Raw genomic sequence first — 21,670 nt, forward strand, 5'->3', positions numbered from 1 at the left:
CAAGCTGAAATAGGACATTGCTGTCGATGGACTTTCTTGTCTGGCCCTGTCACAAATGTTTGGTCACGTGCCCTCCCCCCATCCTGGGTACTCCCAATCTGCTGGCCTGCGAGGGAAGTAATTGCTCATGTTAATGAAGCCCTGTCCAGCATTGCACCTCGCAGAGTAGCTTGTCTAACATCCGTTCCTACACAAGCTGTTGCAGCAGTTGGACTCAGACTTTCACTGCCCCGATTTACGGTTGTTTTACAGGGACCTGACACATGCCTGTTGGAGCAATGTGTGATGTTCCGAACCCCCTGGAACTGCTGTGTACAGCACACCCACACTGTTGCAGAACCACTCATATAGAGAGCCATGCTGCTGTAAGCAGTGCACATGTTTGTTAGCCCTCAAACTTCTGCACACTGGAATTCTGTTGCATGTGGAGGTGTTCGCTGTTGCAGTTTCAGCAAAATCTTCAATTGAAATCTTCAAACATTAGCAGATACCATCATGCAGTGTTTTCTCCCTTACTCAATTAGCTGTGTTCTTTTATTTGAAGAGATGGAATTATGGCTGGAATCGTCCCAGATTTGTACTAAGCGCGGTAGCGGGTGTGAAAAATGCTGCAACGGCGGATTTTCACGCCGTATCATCACCTGCCCGGCGCATCCCACCTCATTAATAATGCATTAATGGCAAACACACTGGATCATTTGCGGGCGGCCTCCAATTTGCCCTTCATGCCATTACCTCACCGCTGCCTCACTCCAGGCACCATATTTAAACTGCAGCCGCAAGCACAGTTCTCAGTGCTTGCAGCCCAGGACTGCTCCAGTTGAAGACATGGCCCCAAAAACCAAGAAGATTGCAGTGCCCCGATTCAGTGACCCACCCCTGGGATGGCTTTTGGATGCCGTGGAGGCCTGCTGCGGTGTCCTCTACCCAAGCTCTAGTCACAGGTGGCCCATCAGCCTCACCACTCTGGCTTGGGAGGTGGTGGCAGTGGTGGTCAGTGCCAATGCTGCACAGAAGAGGTCGGCCATCCAGTGTAGAAAATGGATGAATGGCCTCATCTGTGCCGCCAGGGTAAAGCAACCATCTCATCACTCTAAACTCACACACACTCAAACCCATCACACATTCACTGGCATCTCACTTACTGCCAGCTCAAGCGACATCACCACTCACTCTCTCACACACACCCTTAGATCTCTATCTGGCCTCATCTCCTCTGGAGACTGCCTCCTCATCTAGTCAATGGCTCCACTCAGCACACATGCATGCCTGGCATCCTTCTTATTTGGCCTGACATATGCTTTGCTCACAATCTCGCCATCTGTCTTGATGCAGGGCATGATTGCGCATTATCAACAGGAGAGGTGCTAGATGGGGGTGGGGGTGGGGTGCCGGACATCAACATCCTCACTCCGTTCAAGAGTCGCACATTGGAGCTGGCCAGAGAGGACGTAGACCATTCCTGTGGTGACAGTGAGGTTGCTGGCAAGCATCCTCATGAGGATCATGCACCAAATCATCCCTCTGTCAACACTCCTCTGACTCCACTATTTTGTGTGTAATGTGGCTGCCAAGCACTAATAATCTCCATCTTCTCTCCAAGGCACATCTGCCATGTCGCCCTCAGGCAACCTTGACATCGACCTCAGCACCGAGAGCACTTCGGATGAGGACCCTGAATCAGCACCACTGAAGACCTGTGATGGTGCTCGTCCATACCCTGCACCAGCACAGGGGGACACACCTCAGTGGGACCCAGATGTAGAGTAACCTCAGGAACACAGTCTGGTAAGCACAGTATGCAATCTGTTCCACAGCAGGCAGAGGCAGCAGCATCCAAGGTCAGAGGACTGCTGAAGGCAAGGAGTCTGCTGAGTCTGAGTCAGATGATGAGCCTCCAGACTTAGGCCTCAATCAGTTGTTGGAGCTGCAAAGACAATCTTGGGAACATCAGGAAGGGATGTCTGCTACACTCCTCAGATTGCAAAGGATGATGGAGGAGTCGGTCCACCTTAGGTCTGAGGTGATAGTACCGGCATGCTAATGTACTGAGGCCAACACTGGTAGGATGACAGTTGCCATGGAGACCTTGGTGCAGGTCATCCCTCCTGCACTGCTGCACGGGATGAACTTCATCACTGGCGCCATTGTTGGCATCCAACAGTGTGTATGTGAGAGGGATGCAGGGCAGCTCGATCTCACTCCTGCTACCTCTTCCCCTCAAGGAGTCAGCCAGGGGCCCTTAGGGACTCATAGGGAGGAGTATCAGCAGGTGCACACCCCGAGGCCACCCACCCATGTGTCTTTGGGGATGTCTGGCTGATCCAAATCCCCTATTCCTGTGACCCCATTACCTCCAGCCCCACAGGCAAGGAGGGTATAGCTGGCCCACAGCAGGATATCCATAGCAGGTCAAGCCCTCTAGGTTTCAGCCCTCCACCCCTGCCAAGATCATCTCAGGCAGGGCGTAGCAGTCAGCAGGCTGCCTCCACGTCTGCTGTGGATGTTGGGGGAGCACCAAAACATAGTGGCAGGATTAGGAAGGTTAAGAAGATGTAACTCTTTCGAGTTAAAACAATCAAACCAAATTAACAAAATTGGGATAAATCAGGCACAGCCCCTAATTCAGGTCAGCAGTAAAACCAAGAGCAAAGTTTAAAGGAAACTTACAAACTTTAAACCAAAATGTGATTAAAGGGGTCAATAAAGCACCCCAGTCCCCATGGTGCCCACTGAGCATGGAAGGCCTCGAGTGTGCCGGCAGACACCGCGTGCTCCCTCTCCAAGGACACCTGGCCACGAATGTAGCCGCAGAAGAGGGACAAACAATCGGGCGGGACTCCCCCGTCGATCGCCCGCTGCCTGGACCTGTTAATGGCCAACTTGGCCAGGCCCAGGAGCAGGTTCACGAGGAGGTCCTCCTCCTTCCCGACCCCCTTCTGCACCGGGTGGTTAAGAAGATGTAGTTGCACAGCATGGGCACAGGTGTTAATAACATGTTTAAAAATTTTCACTACTGTAAATAAACTCCCAACTCAGCTTATATTTCACCCCTTCCTTGGATTCACCTAGTTCTGTTGAAGGGTCATGAGGACTCGAAATGTCAACTCTTTTCTTCTCCGCCGATGCTGCCAGACCTGCTGAGTTTTTCCAGGTAATTCTGTTTTTGTTTTGGATTGCCAGCCTCCACAGTTTTTTGTTTTTATCCCTGGAAATATTAGTGATGCCTGCACCTCTGTGCCAGAGGGGTGAAAAGTCCCAGAGCATTTGGTGGCACTTTCATGCTTTTGCTTTGCTCGGGTGGGCAGAAAACCTTCAGAGACCCGACTCTAAGCACGTTAATGGAACTGCAGCTGATTGGTCTCAGCTTCAGAAGAATGGTCACTTTTGACAAGCTTTTCCAAGTGCTTGACCGCTTCCATCACCCCCACCCCCACATCACCACCGTTCCCCCATTCCCCCAACAGCATGTGCTTGTATACTTCCGTCAGTCTGTGCTGCCTTGCTCAACCATTGGCCCCACTCGCTCTGGAGCTCTTGCTCCGGCACTGCAGTAAAAGCCAGCTGTGAAAAAGCGGCTTGCCCATGGGCCCCTCCCCCCCCACCCCCCGCCCCCCCAACCCCCCACCACCAATGAATGTGTGGTGCCTCTTTCTTGATGTCCTATGGGTGATCCTTGTGAGTGCTGCACGAGGTTGTGTGCACTCACTTCCGAGTTCCCCTCGAAGTTCATGTCGCCAGGTGCACGCCTTTTAAAGGCAGTCGTGAAGCACACCGCTCTGAAGGCACACCGTTGTGGGAGGTAAATTTGACATGGGGAGGGGAGGATGATCCTGGCATGCGGGCACAATAATGAGATGCAAATACATTAACATTAAGTTCCTGATGTTGGACGGTGGGAAACATGGCCCGCCATTGACGGGCAGAGCAGACGATTGCAAACCGGTTTCATGACAGCGTAAAAGCGATTTTTGGCCGCCTTGCTATATTGTATTCCCAAGCCTGCCATGCTGCCCACTTCCAACAGGAGCGGAAAATTTTGGCCTATACCTGGGAGGTTAGTTAATACATTTCTACTTCTCTTTAGCTCTGAAGAAGGGACATACGGACTCGAAACATTAATGCTGTTTCTCTCTCCACAGGTGCTGTCAGACCTGCTGAGTTTTTCCAGCATCAGCAATATTTTGCATTTAACTTAGGTCAGTTAATACATTTATTCTCTAGGGCTACTCCTATCTCCTGCCTGATGATCATATGAGTACATGCATCACATCCTGACTGGTGATGCACGGTAGTTTTAGATACACCCCTTAGTGGTATACTGCAACAACCACAGCTGATCACCTCCTATGCTATCTCCATTCATGTTTGCTTGGTTTGATGCCATCCTGAGGGAACTGGAATTTTCTCCATATTATACCCTTTGTGCCAGTGAAAATCTCCTTTTTTGAAACCTTCCTTTATAACAGTCTCTCATTCCTGGTATAATTCTAGTGAACTTTAAATGTACTCTTTGTCACATTTTGGGGTTATTAGCTTATTTATTTTCTTGGTTCGGTGTCACTGGCTGCTCCTGTAAACATGTCCTCTACGAGCTGAAGTGCTCAAACAATAATATAAATCTGGTGTTACAATATTGAACCCCTACTTGGTACACTAACAGCTAGAGTATATCACATACTGTCACATGAATTATCCTTTCTCTATGTATGGTTGTCTAGATAACCACTCTTACAAAATCAAAATATAGAACAGGATTTTCTGGCCCCGACACTGGCGGGCATCGTTATGAGCAGGATGGGGAAATTTGGAGAGCTGTTAAAAGTCAATGGCGGTGGGACCAGAAAATCTTGACCATAAACTTAAGCATTCTGCACCCAGGTCTGTCTTATATCTCCCTCAGATTGCTGAAGGGAGGCTCCTAAAATTGAGGTTTCCTCTCCGTTGCTAGCAATCTAGTAAAAAAGTAATTTTGCATTAGTGGAAGTTAACCCTTGCACGCCCCAGCCTCCTCTATTCACACCTTGACACCATCAGCATATTATTCATGGCAAGGTTGCTCTTTGGAGTGGGTCTAGTCACATGGGAATACCCTGCTTGCTTTCAATTCTAAGAATTTCAACTCTGTTTCTTAATGAACCAGCCTGCAAGATTCAGGGTCAAATTTGGGATCAGGGTCATGTCGCACATTTGAATTTGTAAGAGCAGGATGAAGGGAAGCAGACAATGTGGCCTTCAGATGTGACCTGGTCTCGAGTAACTGAAGGAGGAGAGGAGCCATTGGCTGCAGTGCAACATCTGGGGGCATTAATCTGGGTGCTGGCAGAGGAGCAGATCGTATAAGAAATAGGAGCTGGAGTGGAACATTTGGCCCTGTGAGCCCACTCCAACATTCAATAAGATCATGGCTGACCTTCTACCTCAACTCCACCTTCATGCATTATTCTCATTGCTTCAATTCCTTTAGTACCCAAAAAATCTACCGACCTCTTTCTTGCATATAGTCAACAACTGAGTACCCATAGCTGTCCAGGATAGAGAATCCCGAATATTCACAGCCCTTTTAGTGAAGAAATTTCTCCTTTATCTCAGCCCTGAGTGACTGACCTCTTATTTTAAGACTGCGACCCTGTGTTCTAGATTTCCCCAGCTAGAGGAGACATTTTCTCAACATCTACCCTGTCAAGCCCCTTAGTTCTTCCATTCACCAGGACACTGGTCCCAGCCTGGTTGCAGTGGATCGTGTCCCAATGAAGCAACTCTCTCTTGCCCCAGTACTGGTGCCAGGGGTCCATGAAACAAAATCCCTGCATCCCAAACCATTCCTTTAGCTACGCACTTAACTTTCAAATCTGTTTATCCCTATGCGAATTAGTATGTGGCTCAGGTAAAAATCCACAATTTATCATTTATGAGGTTCTGCTGTTTAATTTGAACCCACACACTCTCCGCAGAACATCATTCCTAGTTCTACCAATGTTGATGGTTCCAACAAGGGCCATGACAATTGGATCATACCCACCACCACCCCCTCCACTGACCATTGACCAACTCAAAAGTAACTTAATCTAAGGGGGTATGACTTCCTCCTGAAATAAAATGTCCAGGTAACTCTCCTCATCACTGATTCCCCACAATGTTTGTAGCTTGGACTACAGCCCAATAACTCTGAGCCAAAGTTACTCAAGCTGCAGACACTTTCCACAGATACGGTTCTCTGAGGTTGCAATGCTGTCCAGAAATTCTCTCACGTCACAGTTACAGCACCTGCTATGTTCGTCTAACCCTATTTATTTGAATAGGTAATTAATTTTTTAGTTGAATCGATTGTTTTTATTTTTATAGATTTGCGAAGTGCACAGTGCTGTGTACTGTTGTACTATGTGTTTTAATACTGGGGGACTGAGTCTCACCTCCCTGAAGTTGGGGTTTCCGTGGTGGGCTGCGGGAGTCCGTCGATTGAATTAGGTTCGGTTTCAGTTTTACTTAGTATTTCTATAACTTGTGTATTGTAAAACCTCATCAAATTGCACAAAATCCTTTGCTTAGAAGTTACATATGTAGATCATGTTCATGCAGAATCATTGCTCTCGATACTATAGAAACAGCACAAGAGTAGATTTGATTTAATCATCACTTACCCTTAAATCCTTCTATTACTTTGCCATTCTTGCTTTGATTTAGAAAGTATTTTGTAATTCAACTCACTGAAATTTCTGATTGCCTAAAAAAAATCAAATATTTAATTTGGCTTTTGATATTGCTGAGGCACTAAATGCAATAATATTGGCAAACTGAACAAAATGTGAAGTGATGAAACATCACAAGATGGCATTTCCGAGTGGCCTCCAGCAGTTTCAATCAGGAGCATTGGTTAGGGGATGGATGTTATGCAGCACAAGCTCTGGTCATTGTCCACTAGATCTTGCATTTGGCATAAAAAAGTCTAATGCCTGCTTCAGACTGGTACCCTGAATGCCTTAAAATTGCCTGTACCAATATGGTACTCAATGCACTTGTGGTTCGGATAGGGCACAAGAGATGGCATTGTCAAATATGGATCAGTGATTTGCATTTTATGAGTGAGAAACATTCGGTCATAAGTTGAATTTGCCTCCTATAATTTCAACTCCCGACACTTGCACCACAGACCAGACTTCACACAGCAGCAATGCCATGTGTGGCAGTTGGTTGTTTGGCAGTAGCAGTGTGCTTTGTGGTTTGTTTTTCTCTGGATTGTATCACAAGGAAAAAAAAAGACACCATTGATACTATTTAATTTTTTTATGGGGTGGGGCATGGCAAATAAGCAGACAACTAGGTGATCATGCATGTTGGTAATTGTGAAGAAACAGTCAGAAAATTTCCCATATTCAGCCATGCGATGGTTTTTATTCTGAGACTTTGTTATTGTGTGTTAACCTAAATTGCAGCATATGATGAGAGGCAAACATATGCTATTAACTACAAACCCCACTTTCACTGCTCAGAAGTCAATGGGTAGAGTCAATGTGAATCATTCATTCCTTCCTAAAAAATGTAATTTAGATGATTTATAGATGATTTCTCTGATGATTTGTTACATGTGTGCTGAACATCTTGGCATCAACTGAGTTGAATATGGTTAAAAGAAAATAATATTGTTGTCAGCTAACACTCAGCAAAGCCAGCTGTCATGAAGCTATTAATATATGTAATATTATTGGAAATTTAAAAAAAAAGAGATTTAGCCTCTGGGTGTGTCGTAATTGGATTAAAGCCAGCTAGTCTGGGTGCTTTGATGTGTACTAGTTTTGAGATGTAAACAGAGAGGTAGAGTGTATTGGCATTTTTTGAATCGAGCATTTGAATGAATCTGGCACCTAGCTAGCAGAGACCAAGCAATGTTTTTATATTACTAATAAAATTAATACTATGAAAATGGGTTTTATTGTTAGAAGAGGTGGAGTTCAAAGAGGATGGTGATACAATGAGAATTTACATTCAATGAGATGTGCTGGATATAACCAATAGCAGTTTTGTGTGTGCTAGGCAGAGACAATGTAAGATCAAAATAGCTATAAGCCTCAACTATCTCCACAGGAACCAAAGTGAAAAGAACCCAATTTTGAATTTGTAAGGTGAAAATGCTTTGCCTGGCAAGTGGTTAAATCTATGAGTTGCTGTTGCATCAATGGAGATTAGTTTGGGAATTTCAAAGTTCAAAGTTATGACAGTAGTAATTTGTAGCCATGTATATGTGTTTAATGTGTTATAACTTAATAAAATGTTTCATTTTGTTTAATATAAAACCTCTCGAGAACTGGTGATCTGCTTCCTGAATTTAGAGTTGCATTTCAACCATACCGTTTAAAAATATAGGTTGTGACAGCTGTTTAAAGTTTCCCCCTGGCATTTTCAAATAACTCAGCTTTACCAACTGCTCGGTCATAACACCGGCACAAAACCAAACTTAAGAGGCTGCTGTTGTTTCATTCTGCAGTGCAGTGAAGAGCTTTACGCTCAACTAAATCCTGTGTTGTTACATAGGGTAGAGTTTTAACTTGGCGAAGTGCTGCAAGTGGGAAAGCTCTATAGTGCATGGGGAACCTTTAGTAGCTCATTTGCCAATGGCTCTTTAACCCAATCACTGCATTAACATCTAACTTCTGGGGTTTTCTGACCAATTAGCACAGCGGCATGATGTTGACCCCCATGAGTATATTTCAACAGAATGGTTTAAAGGGACACTGCAAAGACAACAGCTGAAGGATTGTCCAGGTATTTGAACAGAGGAAGAAACAACAACAATGGATTTCCACCTTACATTACAGATGCCTCTCAAGAGCTGATGCTGCAGACTATAAGTGCACAGAGGGAGATTCTTTTCCCTGTTGATGGGAGGAAGAAGCCTGTCTCGGTGAATGAGAAGACATGGTTGGAGATTACTGAGGACATGAGCAGCAGGAGTGTGATGCCGCACTCCTGGATAGACAGCTGGAAGAGATTTAATGACCTAATCAGATCAGGAAAGATGAATGGAATGCAGCATTCAAGGAAACCTTCATACTCCTCCACCCAAAACCTCCTCGTTCTGCCTTGACAAGACTACTTCAACACATCACTCCTCATACTTTGTAGGTCCTCCCACCCTTCCCTGCCTAGGCACCACCTCACACCCCCATCTGACCAGCCACCACTGACACACACCCCCATTTTAATGCAATGCCACACTTATATCTTGCAGTGGCCTTTCACAAATATTGCCATCCATCCAGTCAACACAATTCCATGTTTGCAAATAAAACAATCCCTCCTTTTTTCCATTTTGACCTGAGCAATGGGATGTATACATAACCATCACAAAAGTGTCAGCTGAGCTGTGTATCTGTTCCAGAATCTGGAATCTGATCCATTTGTATAAGTGCCTTTCGTATGCATTTCTTCTGATCTCTCAGTCCGCAGATCACGAGGAAGAAGGGTTGAGTAATTCTCATCATTTCAAGTGGCCTAACCAGGCTTCCTGCTTATGGAAGAGATTTGTCCATCTGAGATTAGGATCATGGAGAGCAAATTTACTGTCTTTGGAATATGTTAACCTTTGGTGTTTTATCTTGCTGTACCAACAATCTTGCTTGTGAGTATTTAACATTAAATTGAAACAAAAAGTGCTCATTAGTAAATTGATAACCTGTCTATAATTGCTAAGGCTTAAGACTGAAGATTTGAGAGACCATGGTGTTGATGTAACTTTTTTCAAAAATGTTATATATTCATTCATAGGCTTTGGGCATCCGCAACAAGGTCAGCATTTATTGTCCATCCTTACTTACCCTTGGGAATGTGGTGGCAAACTGTCTTCTTGAACCGCTGTAGTCTATATGGTGAAGATACTCCCACATTGGTGTTATGGAGGGAGTTCCTGGATTTTGACCCAGTGACGATGAAAGAACAGTGATATATTTCCAAGTCTGTAGAGATTGTGATTTGGAAGGGAACTTGGAGGTGGTGGTGTTCCCATATGCCTGTTACCTTTGTTCTTCTTGGCAATAGAAGTCCCAGGTATGGTAGGTGCTGTCAAAGAAGCCTTGGCAAATTTCCGTAGTACATCTTGTAGGTACTATACATGGCATCCATAGTGCACCGATGGTGGAGGGCTGAAAGTGGTAAATAGGTTGGTAATCAAACAAACTTCTTTGTCCTAGATGGATGGACATTTTTTTTCAGTATTTGAAAATCTCTATTTACAGCTTTTGAATTCTTCAGCTCCCTGAGGCAGCGCTCTGCCTTCAGGGAGCTTTCTGTGAGCGCTCCCCTGTGCCCATGCTGACTTCAGAGCTCACCCTCCTCCCGCCCCCACCATGGCAATGCTGAGCATTTCAGCGGCGCCAGCGTGAAATCACTGTCGGGGGCTGATCGCGGCCGATGGCCCATTTCTCGCCTGCTCCCAGGCCCACTGATTGCGCCCACATCCCGAACTCAAAATCCTGCCCCATGTTTCAGTAAGATCACCTCTAAACTCCAATGAGAGTAGGCCCAACCTTCTCAACCTTTCCTCATAAAACAACCCCTTGATCCCAGGAATCAACCTAATGAATTCTTTCTCATTCCCGCTAATGCAAGTATAAGGAGACCAAAACTGTACTCTAGGTGTTTCTGTTCATTTATTCTTTTGTGGGATGTGGATATCGCTGGCAAGGCCGGCATTTGTTGCCCATCCCTGATTGCTCTTGAGCCGAGTGGCTTGCCACACCATTTCAGAGGGTAGTGAAGACTCAACCACATTGCTGTGTCCGGAGTCACAGGTAGGATAAACCAGGTAAGAACAACATTAGTGAATCAGATGGGTCTTTACAGCAATCACTGAGACTAGCTTTAAAATTCCAGATTATTAACTGAATTTAAGTTACCAGCTGGCATGGTGGGATTTGAACACTTGGCCCCAGGATATTAACCTGGGCTTTGGATTACAAATCCAGTGATGTTACCACCATACCACCGTTTTCCCATGTGGTCACACCAAAGTCTTGTACAGTTGTAGCAAGACTTCCCCAATTTTATACTCCATCCTTGTTGCAATAAAGGCCAGTAATATTACTGACACCAGTGAGTTTCCCAATAGGAATCATCCTGTTTGGTATGTTTGGAGGGAGAAGCAGAAGACTTATGAGTGATGCCAGGTAAGCCAGACTGCACAAAATGTGTCTGCATCCATTGACAATGATGTTTAGACCTAACTTTGATAGACAATTAATACATGGGACAATAGACCCAATGGCACTGCTAAAATATATGAATGTCCAACTAATGTTGCAAATATTCCTTGGAAGCAATCCAATCACAGTATATTCCATTTATGCTGGTCCTGCATGAAGAAAAACATTTCTAGATGCTCATTAACCAACATAAACTCATTGGTTGTACCTTCCACACACTACTAACCATATCTGCAGACTCTAACACATTGATCTGCCAATGCGAATAAGGAACTCTCTTCAGAGTCTGGATCAGTGGAAAGGCAAATGCTGCTATGTGCATAGCCTCTGCATCTACAGTTCAACATAAGGTTAAGACATCCAATGGCAGTAATGGGCAACCCCATACTGCTGCAGTACTGACTAATGGGGTTGATGGCCTGGAGTGATGTAGAGAACAATCTCTTCACACCCACTTGAGCGGCCATCAAAGAGAGGACTGAGTGCTAGGTTGCTCTTCACTTGCCTGCAGTCTTATCCTTGGATTTCCTTTCTCCTTGGTTTTTCCTGTCACTTAGGCATTATCATAGTCATTCAGAAGCACAAAATGAAGCGATTCGGCCCATTGAGTCCGTGCCAGCTCTCTGTAGAGCAATCCAGTCAGTCCTACTCCTCCATTCTATCTCCACGGCCCACAAATTTATTTCCCTCAAATGCCTGGTGTATTTCCTTTGAAACCATTGATTATCCATCGTCCTCATAGGCAATAAGTTCTAGGTCTTTATCATTTGCTGCATAAAAAAAGCAATTCCTTGCATCCCCCCTGCATCTTTTGACCAAAATCTTTAATCTGGTGTCCCCTACTTCTGGTACTATCGGCTAATGGGAACAGCTTTGCTTTGTCTACCTTATCTAAAGCTGACATAACCTTTTACACCTCTAACCATCTCCCCTCAACCTCCTTTCTCCAAGAAGAACAATAGCAGCTTTCTCAGCCTAACCTTGTAGTTAAATTCCCTTATCTCTGGAACCATTCTGGGATATCTCTTAAAATGTGGTGATGAGAACTGGACATAATCCCCCAGCTGTGACCTAACCAGAGCTTTATAAAGGTTAAGCAGAACTTGTCTGCTTTTGTACTCAATACCTCGATTTATAAAACCCAAAATACCATGTGCTTTGCTAACTACTCTCTCAATTGCCCTGCCACCTTCAAGGATCTATGGACATGTACCCCAAGGTCCCTCTATCTGTGCACACCATTTATGTCATTAAGCATACACTGGCTGGGATTTTTTGGTCCTGCCTGTGGCAGGAAACATCATAGGTGGGACAGAAAATTTATAGAGGCAGCCAAAAGTTCCATTGACATCCGGTGGGAATTTCCCGGAGGGACCGGAAAATCCCGGCTAGAGTCTCTACCTATCCCTTCCGCCAAAATGCATCACTTCACACTTCTCTGTATTAAATTCCATCTGGCACTTGTCTGCCCATTCTGCCAGTCTATCTATGTCCTATTGCAGAAGATTGTTATCATTGTCACTGTTTGCCACAACTCCAAGTTTAATGTAATCAGCAAATTTTGAAACTTTACTCTGTATTCCAATATCCAAGTCATGTATATATAGCAAAAAAAAACAGTTGACTGAGCACTGACTGTTGGGGAACACCTCTGACTACCATACTCCCAGTCTGAGAAAGAACCATTTGCCATGACCTGTTTTTTCCTGTCCTTCAGCCAATTTTGAATCCATGCTGACACCGACCCTCCTATTCAGGCCTCAATTTTGTTAACCAGCTTTTTGGTGGTACCTTATGAAACACATTCTTAAGATGCTTATAAGTGACATCCAATGTGTTCTCTTCATCAACCTTCTCTGTTACTTCATCAAAAAATTGCCTATTCTTTTAGCAAAGATCACTGATGCCTAAGATGTCTACCTAACCTATCCAAGGGCTTTCATAAATTTTGTCCCCTATTTTGATAATGCTAATGAGATAACATCAGCAAATTTGAGTATCAAACCTGCCTCTGGCCATTTGGGTCTAAACTACACCAACCTAAGCTATAGCTTTGATATTGTGGCTTTATGGAGACATAAATGTTTATCTAGAAAGCAATTTCAAAAAAGGGACTTCAGCTGGAGCTGCTAATTTGTTTCATATGACATTCCTCTTTTCCAATTTTCTTGTATGGTTATAATTCGATTTCTAAGACTGCAGCAGTATAGACTTTGAGTTCCTTCTCAAGCTATCAGCATTACATCCAAGAACAATGTCAATTACTCCACATTCAAACCCCTATTATTCAGCAATATAATGAAATGAAACAGGTTCTTCAATAGTGAAAATAACTTGGACTGTGGAATACTCATACCTATTACACAAGAGGACTTTGTTAGCCCAAGGGCTTGTTTTGGGGGCAGTTCTCGTGGCCACACTCTGGCTTTGTTGCTCTGTTCAGCCTTTCTCTGGTGCTGGAGGCCACTGAAGATAAGACAGGCCTAATCATCCCTTTGGTACCCAAACACATCTATTCTTGATCTACCATTGGCAGACCAAAGAACCCCTACCCACCCACAGTTCACACAGATCTTGCTTCCAGCAAGAAGTTGCACGCTCCTGTTGTGGTACCATTCATAATTCCCACACCAAAATGGGATCTAATTACATGTGGGACATTTGCCAGTAGAGTGAATTATGTATGGGCTGTGCATGGAGCTGGGAAAACATCAGAAGATTTGTGGTGGCTTCCTGTGGGTGAGCCTCCCACCTATTCCAAGCCCCACTGCCACATCTAGTTGCTAAGTAGACAGATCTGAGGGTTGTGCACAGGGCTGACAATGGCCGACTGCTTCATAACTGTTTGCAGCATCATTTTCTCCACTGGCCCTGAACAAACCAGTAACCCAGCAGCCACTGACCAGTTCACTAAGCTCCTCTCATGCTTATGTATTGAACCTTATAACTGGATGAGCATCACTGCATTTGTCTGCAAGTATTGCCATCTGTGTATAATAACATGCACTCTGAATCAAATCATGTTCCTGGAGCATGTGTAAAGCTCTCAGATAAAGTAAAATTATATTTTACAAAATACTCATGTGGTTAGCAACTTAGAAGTTTGAAGAAACCTACAATTAATTGACCCCATGCACTACACATAATGACGTGGCTATTGTGCAGTGATAAGGTCTCCTGCAGTGATTTACAGCATATTGACTGGCTAGAAGAAATGTAGCAAAGTTTGGACTTATTTATGAGCTTTTAAATAACACTCCTATTGTTACTGCTTGGAAATGAAGAGCAGATAAATTTTTGGACTGCCAATTTTCAAGCAAAAGCAAATATTTATTGTTCCCTGCTGCTGTGGTTACCAGTTCATAGAGAGAATTCCAGCAGATGCAATCAGATCATATTATTCTGGGGTAATGGCTATGAAGACCAGCTTTCAAGCTGGCACCTATGAAACTCCCAACCAGGAATAAATGCATTCGGGGGCGGGGGGGGGGTGGGGGGGAGTAGAAACATGACAGAAAACAGAGGAAGAGAGTGAAATGTGCAAAACTCCAACTAGAGTAATTTCTACAAATCTTGAAACCACCACTGATTATTTTCTGTCACGGATGTGGAGTTTGGCAAAACATTTTTGTTTTCACTGATCATTTCTGGAACCAATCCTTCCAAATACATTCTTCTTTCTATCTCTTGAGAAAGAACTGTTATGATATAGGAACAACTGTAAATGTTATTGGTTCTTTTTGACACTCAGGACTCAGTTTACAAATGCTACACTTGGGGTTGAATCGAAGCCCAGTGATGGTGTTGAGGATAATGAGAGCTGGGTAACATGAGAAGAGCCCACGACAATGATGGCATGAGGCTCAGACTATTTCAACCCTCAGGCCTTATTTAAATTTTGAGTTCTAAAGTAATTCTTGTCCTGAAATGTTAATTCTGTTTTTCTCTCCACAAATGCTGCCAGACCTGCTGAGTATTTCCAGCATTTTCTGCTTTTACTTCAGAGTTCTGGCATTCTCAGCATTTTGCTCATATTTAAAGTTAGCAGTGCTGACTCCCATCAGAAACCAACTGGAATTACAGAGAAGTAAAATATTGCAGATGCCAGAAATCTGAAATAAAGACAGAAGATGCGTAAATATTCAGCAGGTCAGGCAGCCTCTGTAGAGAGAGAATAAGTCCAGCCAGACGGAGGAGGGTGGTGGTGGTTGATGGAAACTGGCTGGGTCTCCATTCAAGGTAGAAGCAGAGAGCCCTCGGATTGTCCTGGCGGGGGATAGAGGCGTTGAGAGATTGGTTGTCCATGGTGAAAAGGATACAGATAAGACCAGTAAACTGGAAACTGTTGAAGTAATGGAGGGCAAACAATGGATGTTGGTGTGATGTGACTGGACAATGAAAGAAAAAACAGAGTCGAGATAGGAAGAAATCAATTCAGTTGGGCAGGAACAATCTATTGTCAGGGTATGTGGATGTAATACAGGATGTATGTGGATCTTGGGAAAGAGGTAGAAGCGAGCTATTTGGATTTGGGGGACTATGAGTTTGGAGGCAGTGGGCAGATCTCCAGAAGAGATGAAGTCAGTGACAGTCCTAGGAACAATAGCTAGATATTTTGTGGCAGGGTCATGGTCCAGGGGAGTTGGAGAGTTAGCATTCATCCTCTACTAGGTAGAGGTTGGTTTGCCAGGCATCAACACCCTTATCAGCAGGTTTAATGATGATGTCAGGGTTGAGAGAACAGAGTGCTGCCAGTTCAGAGTTCAGAGGGAGACAGGTTAGAGTGTGTGAGGAGAGCAGAGAAATTGAGATAGTCAAAGTCATTCCAGCAGTTCTCAAAGAAAAGATCTAGAGAGGATAAAAGGCCTGATGGAGAGGTCCAAGTGGAGGGAGAATACTGGTCTGCTGTGCCGGGGGAGGACCTCTGGCCATGAAGTGGACATGGAGGCAAAGGAGATGGAAGAAGAACTCAGCATTAAGCCAAGCTCAAAATTGATTTGAGGCAGGGGCATAGGGAATAAAGCTGAGTCCTTTGCTAAGGACAGATCATTCAGGGTCAGAGAGGGGAAGTTCAGAGATGAGACTGGGCAAAGGAATAGGGTCAGAGGGAAGTGAAGGGGCAGAAGGATCCGGAGGGTATTGGTACCCATGAGTTGGTGAAGCTTGCGATCCTTCCCACCTGAAAGGAGGAAAAAAGCTTTTTGTTAAAGTGTTGGAGGAAACAAAGGATGGAGTGAAATTACAAACCAGGACAGTTTGAGATTGAGTGAGTGTGATGCTGCTGAAGAGAGTGGTTGAGAGTGTTCATGTAGTGGTCAAAGACAGAGACTGGTGGGCAGCAGCAGAAATTCAGGTGGCTAGAGACCTGAGATAATGGATCCTAACAGTAAAGTAATTGATGGAGTAGCTAGGAGAGTTGGAAGGACTTGGGTGACAGGGGAATGGGGGTCAGCCACTCTGAGGAAGATGGAGGTCCGGAGCTTCGTTCTGGGGCCCAGCACAGCACCTTGGCACCTCCTGACCCACAAAAAGCACTTGCAAAACATTTTAAATAAATAATAAAGACTCAAGAGCCTTAGATAATAATGTCTTTTTGATGATGGTACTGTTTTTACCTTATTATCATGGTTTTGATTTCTCTCTCTTTTTTTTTCCATGTCATATTAAGTCTCCTGTTACTATCCATTATCCAGAAAGCAAAGATGGTCTTGACACAGACATCCCCATGACTGCTATCAGTGGCAGTCTGCAATTCACTTACAGAAGGTGTAATTCTACAGGGTAAGGTGACTGATTATAGGATATACAGCTTTGCAAGAATGGAATTCTCTATAACTGACACCTTTCCCACTGCACTAGTCACTAAGAAGAATATGCTGGTAATGGAATGAGAGTGAGATGCTGGCCCAAGTAGCTCTACCTCCAATGTTTGCTTTACCATATACCGTATTTCATTCAGTGCACTGATGAAGAACTCGGAACATGCATTGAAATAGCGAATGTCAGCATTGGACAATAGGCAGCTATGGAATTTAAATGCATAATCTTCTAATGGGAGACAGGTGTCCTATTGCTTAAGCTCCTGAGCCTCATTTTGATACTGCTTTTGTCTTTGGAAGCAGATTGTCCAACACATGTGGCTGCATGCCACTTCAGTAGTTCTTAATAGGAAGAAAAAGTTCTTTCAATCTACACTATTGTACTTTGTGAGCACAAATTGAAATGACATGCAGTGATCCTGCTTGACAGTGAGTTGCCCTGCAAGTGCCCACAGACTAAAATCATTAACCAGTTTTAGAGTACCGGTTTGTGTTAAGTGTTAACAGGATGTAAAACAGGGCCAATGGAAATCCTTGTGACTGTGCCTTTTGTGCAATAATAAATGCAAGTGGCTTTGCAAAATCTCGAACCATAACATGAGTTTGATTTATCTAGGTAAAAGCTCATCAATTTTGGTCACAAAGGCTATTTGGTAAATGAAAGTGTGATTTTTGCTTTTATTTAAAGTACCTGCATCACTCCACAAATGCAATGCTGCCTAAGAATTGAGTTAATAAATCAGCAATTTCCTGTTCGAGCTGTGTGTGCATTGATGTTCCCTTTAAATAATGTCCTCATTAAAAATATACCTATTAACTGCCATACACTCTATAGTGTTAGGGACAGTCTGGTTAATTTATGAGAGGTTCAAAGGCACTTTGAGATAAGGGATAATCAGCTTTGTGGACTATGTGTCCGAAGAAGAATATTTCGCTTTAACTATTGAACATTTTAAATGAATAACTTTGCTTATTTATTAAACCTCACAACAATAAAACTATAAAAAGTTTTACTAATGGTCAAACATCAGTTTCACAGTTGTTATCCATAATAAAAGTCAGATGCCAAAGGTAAATGATATTGCTTAGTAAAACACAGTATTGTTCTTCTTCTTGTTTATAATCTGGGGCTTATACATAAACCTTGATATTCCAAAAGGTAAGAGAAGCAGCATTCCTACACAGCTATGTTCCATACCAGCCCGTCTTATAAGTCGTTGCTGCCATGAGGGCTTTATTCTAGATCAGGTGTCATCTTCGACGTAAGACTTTAATAGTCACTAGTCTAACATTGATAACATTGACCTTTGAGCCTCATCCTCAAAAGGTTTGGTCATTTACTAACTCCTTGCCAAGTTTGTTAAATTTCACCAGCCAGTTCTTGAGTTACTGTGCCAACAATGTGTGACCTTTTCTAGTTACATTAATACTTCTTAAATTAACCTTTGGCCAGTTACCTAAAAGTTAATAGTCATGCATTGTGCTCTTTTATGGTCTCCTGCTTCTCTTCTAACTGAAAGTAACCTCACTCATTGGCAAGGTACAAAACTTACTAAATGAATGTAACCATTGATTGAGGTATTAATTTCAAAGAAGGAGCAGAATCAATAAGAATATCTGCTGCAGAATTTGAATAAACCTTTATTGTAGAATGGTCTTAAACAGGCCATAAAACCAGCATATATGGTTATCACCTATTATCTCACTTTATTTTACTATATTGCAATACATTATATCCCAAAGTATTCCAAATTGCATTAACCAATGTCAAATGATGCAGGAACAACACGAGATAAAAAGGTCTGTATATTAAGCTGTTTAAATTTAATAAAAAGGCCCAGCATTTTCCATCTCTTAAGTTATCCTCAGAATTTGCTGGAAAATTTTAGTATAATTACGGCAGAAGGGTGGACTTGCGCGGTTTATTTATCAAGGAATCCACATATCGTGATTGACACTGACCCAGCATGATGTGCAAATTTCTTCAATTGTTTGCCTTGCTCCCAATTTGTGTGCGAAACCCTCATTTAGCTCATTAACATAACTCCGCCTCTGTTGATAAAAAAAATACAGGAATGTGAGTTTCTTGCATTTATGTCTGTTTTTGAATTAGTGCAAATTCACAAACGTTTTAGACGCAGGAAGACCCAAAGTCACTATTTCTGTACCGACAGCGATTTCCTTTGAGGGATTTGTTCTTAATTTCACCTCACTGGGGTTTACGCTGTATTTTCCATGGTGTGAATGCTGTTTTATGGCATCTAAATTTGTTACATTAAAAAAACAAAGCTTCCATAATGCCATTTTCTTAAACCTAGACTTTCCTATGGCCCAGACTTCCGAATAGTTTGCACTGGTTTTATCAGGCTAATCTGGCATAAATCACCCAAACCAGTCTTAGAACTCGCGGAATTTTGAGCGCACGTTACGTGATCTGTAAGCCTTGTTCCAAAAGCTTGCACTGGAAGCCGGCCCCGTCCACTGACTGAGATAATAAACCTGGCCAGCTTCTGTCAATTGTACCCTTTCAAATTGACATTGGCTTTTTAGGTGCAAGGACACGAGAAGACACATTTTAAAAGTCTTTTTTTTACATATTACAAACTACTTAACTTGCTAAAAGCGGAATATTGCTGACTTAGCTTCTCATGGACTTTATTTCTGGGTTGTAAACCTGGGCACACGGTTGCCGGGACCTCCGCTGCAATCTCACTGCAGGCATTCAATCCAATCCAAAATGGGATGGCGGGTGGGATCCACAAGATTAAAGGTCTGCCGGCAGCCTTCAGACTGGCTGCACTGTGAGCAATGCCGTGTTGACCGGGAGAAGCGACTGGGGCAGGAAATGGAAGCAAGACGAGGCAGGCTGTGCCCCGTTTCGCTGATGCAGGAGGTGACGAGTGCACGGATGCGATTCCTGGAGGAGGGAAGCAGAAGGCCACCCGGAATGATCGAGCTGGTGTGGCTGGTGGTAGCCCAGGAGGTCAGCAAGCACAGTGCCTTGAACCAGACCTGGACACAGTGCAGGAAGCACTTCAGTAATCTCTTAAGTGCTGGGGCAAGGTGAATGCCCTGCAACTCTCAGCTGGGCAACCATCACTCTCTCACCTCCTTAGCAGTGCACAGGAAGGAACAATGCCTCGGAGGATTTTCTCACTGGGTCCAGTGAGACAGCTGTCACACTCAGCCCTAAAGCTATGGGCCTGTTCACCATTCCACAATACAGTTTGTTAAATATGGAAGAGCCTGATAATCACCGCACTTCTCCCGCACATTCCAAACACTCTTCTTTCTCCTATGGCAGAAGAGGAACGGGGAGCGGTGATAGAAGTGGCAGTGCAGTAGAAACAGAGAATGCTGGAAAACCTCAGCCGGTCTGGCAACATGAGGTCTGACCTGCTGCGTTTTTCCAGCATTTTCTGTTTTTATTTTGGATTTCCAGCATCCGCGGTATTTTGCTTTTATTTAAGTGGCAGTGGAGCCCCCAGTGCTGGCAATTCTGCTGCCAATCGAGGAGACAGCCATGGAGTTTGTCAAGCTGGCAGCAGGTCAGGCCATCGCTGCAGGAGCGACCTGGGTATCAGTAGAGAGTGGGTGAAAGAATAACGTCATAACCATGGAAATGGATCCTAGCAGCTCCTTCACTTGCTGAGCCTCGGTGGTCATTTATGAAGCAGGTGCTTGTGGAGCAGCAAAGAGCGATATGTGGCCACCCGTCAGAGTCTCCTGAGGCAGGGGACATCCTTGTGCAGAAATGGAAGGGGTCCATCCACACCATGAGTGGTGAGCTGCACAAGCATATCAGTGTGTGACCATCTCCATTGAAAGGCATGGAAATGCAGCCAAGTGCCCTGCCTTTCTTGGTTTGCAGGGAAGTGTAGATGGGCCCTGAAAAGGTAAGTGAGAGAGAAATGATGGCAACAGGGGCTCTATTCAAGACAGACCCCAGTCTCCAGCCGCTCCTTCCGACAGAGCCACTATTGCTGCTTCCTGCTCCATGACTGAGGCTGCCCCTTCTCAGATGCAGGCTGTTACAATCCCCCCTGCCCCTCCCCAAAGTTGTTGATCAAAGTGAGACCCCTCAATTTGTCACCATCTGGTTGGGACACCCCCAAATTGTTATGCCCCGGGTGAGGAGGGATGAACTGGCTCCCTGTCTTTATTCAGCCCCGCCCCCTTCAGTTGGTCACAACAAGATTTAACCGAAAAAAGATCCCTTTCACAGATAGCATTTTCCCAGACCCAGCCGGTCTGCTTTAGAAGGAGCCAATTTGATCAGACTTTCTTGAGTTAAAGGTAAGAGTAAGTTTATCAACTACTAAAGGCAAGAAAGGATAAACACATGCATATACAGTCATTCAGGTTAAAAATAAGAATTTAGCTTGAAGTAAGTGAAAATAATATAATCTATGTATGTATTAAAAAAAGGTATATGGAACAGTTCTTGACTCTTGGGGAGTAATGGGGAATAGCGCATTGCAGCTATTGTGATTCGAGATTCTAGTAGAATTTGACTCTGGTGGACAAATAGTCAGATTCAAGGTTCTGGTAGAGCTGACTGCAGTAGATAAATAGTCAGATTCAAGGTTCCAGTAGTGTTGAATTTGGTAGAGTGGGAGAGGGATCAGGATACCTGCAAAATGGCAATTTGCAGGG

This window comes from Carcharodon carcharias, chromosome 12, assembly GCF_017639515.1.
Source record: "Carcharodon carcharias isolate sCarCar2 chromosome 12, sCarCar2.pri, whole genome shotgun sequence".
Lineage (NCBI taxonomy): Eukaryota > Metazoa > Chordata > Chondrichthyes > Lamniformes > Lamnidae > Carcharodon > Carcharodon carcharias.